Source organism: Cricetulus griseus, unplaced genomic scaffold (assembly GCF_003668045.3).
Source record: "Cricetulus griseus strain 17A/GY unplaced genomic scaffold, alternate assembly CriGri-PICRH-1.0 unplaced_scaffold_2, whole genome shotgun sequence".
NCBI lineage: Eukaryota > Metazoa > Chordata > Mammalia > Rodentia > Cricetidae > Cricetulus > Cricetulus griseus.
Window position 1 is genome coordinate 5,200,773 of NW_023276919.1, and position 6,000 is coordinate 5,206,772.

Consider the following 6,000-nt stretch of genomic DNA (forward strand, 5'->3'; position numbering starts at 1 on the left):
CAGCCCGTTGTCTGAACCAATTACCTTGGGGAATCCCAAACCTGGGCAGGATTTCTTCCAGTATCTTCTTGGTTACCATTTGAGCAGTTTAGGACTTCGTGGGAAAGGCTTCCACCCATCCTGAAAAAGTGTCTATAAAAACTAGAAGGTACTTATTACCATATTTTCATGGCTTAATTTCAGTGAAGTCTACCTCCCAGTAAATTCCCGGCCGATCTCCCCTCATCCTTTTTCCGGGTTCTTTGAACGGTCGGGCAGCATTGGTCAAGGTGCAGGCTTGACATGACTCTATTACCTCTTTTATTATTGTATTTAATCCTAGAACATAATGTTTAGAACCTTTGATTAATTGCTTAAGTTTTTCGTTTCCAAGATGAGTCAGCTGGTGTATTCGTCTCACATAGTCTTGTCCTTCTTTAGAGGGCAGAATAATTCTTCCATCTTTGGTTTTTGCCAGTCCACCAAAACTGAACATCCGAGCTTTTCCTGCACGGGTCATATCTTTGATTAAATCATAATCTTTATAGGGATAGGTGAAGCTGGGATGGATGAAGCTGGCTTGTGGGGGTTCTGGCGGAGTTCCAGTTTCTTCCGCCAGCACTACCACTCCCTGGGCAGCTTGCTTTGCTGTTAGATCAGCCATCTGGTTCCCCTTTGTGACTGGGTCAGTCCCCTTCTGGTGTCCCAGGCAGTGGACGATGGCTAATTTTTGTGGAAGATGTATGGCTTCTAGGAGGGCCAGGATTTCTTCTTTGTTTTTAATGTCTCTTCCTGCTGAGGTGAGTAAGCCCCTCTGTCTGTAAATGGATCCATGAATGTGAGCCGTGGCGAAGGCATAACGGCTGTCGGTGTAAATGTTGATAGCCTTACCTTCTGCCAGACGCAGAGCTTGAGTCAATGCCAGGAGCTCAGCTTTTTGAGCCGAGGTTTCTTCTGGGAAACTGCTAGCCCAAATTACCTGCTTTCCATTCACCACTGCTGCTCCCGCCCTTCTTTTACCTTCTACCACAAAACTGCTGCTGTCTGTATACCAGTTAGGCACACCCGGCCAAGGTTGGTCGGTCAGGTCCTTCCTGGTCCCGGTTTCTTCAGCCAGGACGTCAGTGCATCGGTGCACTGGGGTAGAGTCCTTCGCTTCGGGGAGCAGGGTGGCTGGGTTAAGAACAGCAGGAGGAGCGAAGGTTATCCGATCATTTAACAACAAGCTCTGGTAATGTGTCATCCGGGCATTTGTCATCCAGTGGTCAGGCGGCTGCCGCACAATACTTTCTAAAGCAAGGGGGCCGATTACAGTCATATGTTGACCCAGGGTAAGCTTATCGGCGTCTTTTACAAGTAAGGCTACTGCAGCAATGGCTTTCAAGCAAGAGGGCCACCCGCTGGCAACGGGGTCTAGCTTTTTAGATAGGTAGGCCACCGGCCGCTTCCAGGGCCCTAGGGTCTGAGTCAGAACTTCACGGGCCACCCCAGCCCGCTCGTCAACATATAGAGTGAAAGGCTTAGTCAGGTCAGGCAGGGTCAACTCGGGAGCTGTGAGCAAGGCAGTCTTTATTTTATCGAAGGCCCTTTGGTGCTCCTCCGTCCAGGTGAATGGGACTTTTTCTTTAGTGAGTGGGTACAGAGGGGCCGCCAGCATGGCGAACCCCGGTATCCAGAGTCTACAGAAACCCGCAGTTCCCAAAAACTCACGTACTTGTCTCGGAGTGGTGGGGGTCGGGATCTGTATCACAGTGTTTTTCCGTGCTTCAGTGAGCCACCGCTTCCCTTCTCGGAGAGTGTATCCTAGGTAGGTCACTTCCGAGCGGCATAACTGGGCTTTCTTGGCAGACACCCGGTACCCCAACTCACCCAATTCCTTTAGGAGCTTTCTGGTCCCGTCAAGGCACAGTTCCTGGGTCGAGGCTGTGAGCAGTAAATCATCTACGTACTGCAAGAGAGAAATCTGGGGGTTCCGTGCCCTGAAGGGTGCAAGGTCACGGTGGAGCACTTCTTCGAAAAGAGTCTGTGAATTTTTGAACCCCTGTGGCAACCTAGTCCAGGTCAGTTGACCCGTATGTCCTCCTTCGGGATCTCGCCATTCAAAAGCAAATAGGGGTTGGCTATTCGGATGTAACCTGAGACAGCAAAAGGCATCTTTCAAATCCAGAATGGTGTACCAGGATCATTCAGGCTGTAAGGAACTCAGCAAGTTGTAAGGGTTGGGCACAGTTGGGTGAATGTCTTGTACTCATTTATTGACTTCTCTCAAGTCCTGGACAGGTCGATAATCATTGGTTCCAGGCTTACATACTGGCAGGAGGGGGTATTCCAAGGGGACCGGCAGGGAATCAGTATACCTTGTTGTAACAGTCTCTGGATATGTGGTCAAATGCCTTCTTTAGCCCCTTGAGTCATGGGGTACTGTCTGACTGAGACGGGGGTGTCAGCCGCTTTAAGCTTCACTATAACTGGTGGTATTTGCTTAGCCACCCCCATTCCAGTCCGCTCTGCCCAAACTTCTGGAAAAGCTGTCAGCCATTCTTTAGGGGGCAAAACCCCAGTTTTGGGTTCATGGAGGCGATATTCTTCTTCTAGACTTAGAACCAAGCATGTTATAGGGGCTTCCCCCCAGGTGACTTCTGGTCCCTTTGGGGTGAACTGGACCTGAGCCTTTAATTTGGTCAACAACTCCCTTCCCAGAAGGGGCGCAGGGCACTCAGCAATCACAAGGAAAGAGTGAGTTACTTGGCTTTTTCCAATTTCTAAACTTCTTTCAGTTGTCCAAGGGTAAAATTTGCTCCCAGTTGCTCCTATGACCAGGGTTCTTTTCGATCCTAACTGCCCTAACGGTTTAGTCAAAACTGAGTGTTCCGCCCCCGTATCTACTAAGAAATTAACGGGGTTCCCCTCCACAGAGAGAGTTACCCTAGGCTCAGGGAGGGGGACCCAGCCCCGACTCCCCTAATCTTCCTCGAGGGCCAACATCTTGGGGCCCTTTTGTTTCTTTCGGGGGCAATCTCTGGCCCAGTGTCCTTTTTCTTTACAGTATGCACATTGGTCTTTTTCAAGTTGCAGTCTCTGTCCTCCCGGGGGTCTTCTTGCCCTGTTGCCCAGGTAACCTGACTGTCCTCTTTCTGACCTTTCTCTGCCTACTCCTGCGGGCAAAATCTTAGTCAAATTCCTCTCCTGGCGGTGATCCCGCCGATTCTCCCTCTCTTCTGCCTCCTTTTTTTTCTTTCTTGTTTTTCTTCCTCGGTCTCTCTCTTGTGATACACTTTCTCTGCCTCCTTTACTAAATCCTGCAATGTATAATCCTGGAGCCCCTCTAATCTTTGCAACTTTTTCTTGATATCAGAGGCCGACTGTCCTATAAAAGCCATGGCTACAGCCACCTGCTGTCCCTCCGAGGAGGGATCAAATGGGGAATATCTCCTATATGCCTCCATCAGTCGTTCTAAGAAGACAGAGGGTGGCTATACTGGACCCTGTAAGATTTCTCTTACCTTTGCCAAATTGGTGTGTCGCCGCGAGTCCCCCTTGAGACCTGCCACTAGAGCCCGGCAGTAGACCGTGAGACGCCCCCTACCTTCCGCAGAGTTGTAATCCCAGTCAGGGCGGACCAAGGGAAAAGCAGAATCTATAAGATTAGGGAGATTGGTGGGGGTCCCATCTGGTCCTGGAACATTCTTTCTGGCCTCTAGAAGGATCCGCTCTTTCTTCAGTCGTAAAGAGGACCTGCAAGAGTTGTTGACAGTCGTCCCAAGTGGGCTGATGAGAATACATCAGGGACTCGAGGAGTCCCGTCAAGCCTGAGGGGTTCTCTGAAAAAGAGGGGTGGTTAGTTTTCCAGTTGTACATATCCGCTAACGAAAACGGCCAATACTGCAGGGGGACTAATTCCCCTGGAGCTGGGGCGGGTCCATAAGCTCGTAATGGTAGCGCAACAGTGGAATCAGGTCCCGCGCCAGATCCCTCTGGGCTGCGGCCCCAGCGGCTTCGAGTCCTGGCCGCTGGCCCTATTTCAGAGGCCAGCCGGGAGTCCGTTGGGACCTGTGGGGCTGCATGAGGAACGGGTTGAGGATATGGGGGAGGAGGGTGGTCAAGGAGGGAGACATCATCAATTTCAGGATAGATCCGCGGAGAGCTGTTGGATCAGGCGCTGGCGAATCTGAAGGAGGCACTTTCCTTGCGGCCACCGCAACAGTTTCAGTCCCTATTCCCGATGTCCAAGGCTTCATCCAGGGTGGCGGGTTTTGGACTAGGTCCTGCCACACGATAATGTATGGAACCTGATCAGGGTGTCACCCTGTGGCCTGAAAAATAATTCGCTTGACAGCGGAAATAACAGATAGATTAAAAGTTGCCCCCGAAGGCCATCCTACACCGAAACTTGGCCATTCGGAAGAACAAAAAGTCCGCCAAGGTCCTTTTCTGACCTCGACAGAAAGATTATGAGCCCGAGTCTTAACGTCTGTCCAATGGTCCAGGGTCAGTGTTAGTGGGGTCGTCACAGTCTGTCCCATGTCTACCTCTATTACACACACCTCTACCTCTAAAACAATCACCACGACAGAAAGAGAAGAAAGCAAAGCGAGCTGTCGACCTCGAGTCGACCAGTAATTCTGAAAGGAATCAGGTGGCCAGGAAATGGCCCTTTGACACAGATCGTCAAGGAGAAAACTTATCTCCCGACCTTCTCCGTGGAGGTCCACCAGGCGTCCCTGGTCCTCCTCCTGTCCTCCCGGGACGTCTCCCAGGGCGAACAAACGGTGGACACCTGGACACGTCTATCCCCGTCCACTCCGCTCCTCTTCCTGGAGAGCGTCCTCTAAAGAGCGTTTGCGAAAACGAAACTGTGATCGCACAGATTTTTGAACAGGCCACAAACAAAAAGTCACAACAGAACAAAAATTCTTACCTCCAAGTAGGTCTAGGACCCCTGGGTGGTCGTGCAAATCCCGGACGAGTCCCCAATGTAAGACCCCCAAAGGGAGACCCTCACTCAAATCTCGGGAATAGCGCGCACCCAGTGAGGCCCCGAGACCTGACTTGCTGCAATCACACAAGGAAGTTTATTGAAAAAAGAATTGAATGAGATCTCAAGCCAGCATGCTGGGGTCGAGGCTCAGAGGAGTTCGACCCCAACCCAAACTTGTGACAAGCTTATAAAGGCAAAAACCATAAAGGAGGGGAGGGGGACTAGGGAGGAAATAGGGGAAGCCCAAAATTACACATTTACTCATCAGTTAAACTATGTGGACACACCTGGGGCGTTTGAACTTTTCACAGAGGTCGTTGGGACATCCTGTGGTTATTCCAGGAGCATTTTTTTTTGAGAGTTCCGGGAGCGGCCACCTGCAGGGGAGGGAGCCCCCAAGGTGACAAGCCCATGTTCTTATAGACAGCTAGTAATTTTTACTCTTCACAACTAGCTTCAACGAAGACAATAACTTAATTTGAATATAGTCATAGACTGTTAGTGTAACCAAGCAGAATTATAAAGTATCTTACATAATTTCCACATGTTTAACTTGACAGTTGAAAGTAATCCTTAACTGAGATTAAGTTGTAGAATAACGGAAGCAGCAAACTATTTAATAAATGTCAATTCCTCTCATTTCTCTAATTGCTCATATTTTCATAATATTTAGAACACAAAATTCTTTCATATCCAAGACCATCTAATGCTTAAAATTGTCTTCAATGGAAGCAGAACAGAGAGGAACAAAGGGCCCCAACTTTCATCAGGCCATATTATATTTTCATATGACTGAATATCTGTTTCAGATCAAATCTTAGAAAATTTTCTGTCACTGTTATCCATTTTATTAGTATGATTGAATGACAGCCTGTTAGAAAAACTACAACATACAAAATATTTTTCTTGTAGCTGGAGAAATGCTCACCAAGTAGCAATCAGGTCTTGTTTCACTACAGGGTAATGACATGGGAAAGAGGAACAGTTACCTGGCTGAACTCAGCCTATACAGTTGAATGTTATACAAAATATATTCTTTAATA

The 6,000-nt window shown here is 48.9% G+C and overlaps 1 pseudogene; it reads right to left on the bottom strand.

Annotated features, from left to right (window-relative positions):
• The window catches only part of LOC113837886, a 30,437-nt pseudogene extending 26,600 nt beyond the window's left edge, over positions 1–3,837 (bottom strand).
• Between the last annotated feature and the right edge of the window lie 2,163 nt (positions 3,838–6,000).